This window comes from Rutidosis leptorrhynchoides, chromosome 3 (assembly GCF_046630445.1).
Source record: "Rutidosis leptorrhynchoides isolate AG116_Rl617_1_P2 chromosome 3, CSIRO_AGI_Rlap_v1, whole genome shotgun sequence".
NCBI lineage: Eukaryota > Viridiplantae > Streptophyta > Magnoliopsida > Asterales > Asteraceae > Rutidosis > Rutidosis leptorrhynchoides.
In genome coordinates, this window is record NC_092335.1 from 329110927 (window position 1) to 329111563 (window position 637).

At 38.0% G+C, this 637-nt stretch overlaps 1 non-coding gene across 1 annotated transcript; it reads left to right on the forward strand.

Moving 5' to 3' along the window:
* The first annotated feature begins 310 nt into the window (after positions 1–310).
* LOC139903321 (small nucleolar RNA R71) lies at positions 311–417 on the forward strand. The gene has a single exon (XR_011778148.1). It is a non-coding gene; the product is annotated as a small nucleolar RNA R71 (small nucleolar RNA).
* Positions 418–637: the final 220 nt, after the last annotated feature.

Consider the following 637-nt stretch of genomic DNA (forward strand, 5'->3'; position numbering starts at 1 on the left):
ACACTGCTCACAACTAATTCGTATTGAGTGAATATCCTTAGTCATCTTTTCCATTCGTCTCTCGACAGCATCTATCTTTGCGGAAATGGAATCTAAGTCATGGCTAGAATCCGCTCTAGCTGCTTTAGATGATCTAACGATATCTTTTTCTTGGTGCCACTCATGTGAGTGGGAAGCAGTGTTTTCAATAATTTTATAAGCATCAGTTTTGGTTTTCTTCATAATAGAACCACCAGCTGCTATATCGATGTCTTTCCTTGTAGTGATGTCGCATCCTTGGTAGAATATTTGTACAATTTGACAGGTGTTTAAACCATGTTGAGGACATCCTCTTAATAACTTTCCAAATCTTGTCCACGCCTCATATAGAGTTTCATTTGGTTTCTGTGTAAACGTAACAATTTCTCCTTGAAGTCTTACGGCTTTAGATGCCGGAAAGAATTGTTTAAGAAATTTTTCAACTAAAACGTCCCATGTATCAATCGCCCCTTCAGGTAACGATTCCAACCAATCTTTGGCTTCTCCCTTTAAAGTCCAGGGAAATAACAAGAGATATATCTGTTCATCCTCCACTTCTCTTATTTTAAATAGTGTGCAGATCCTATTAAAGGTACGAAGATGTTCGTTTGGATCTTCC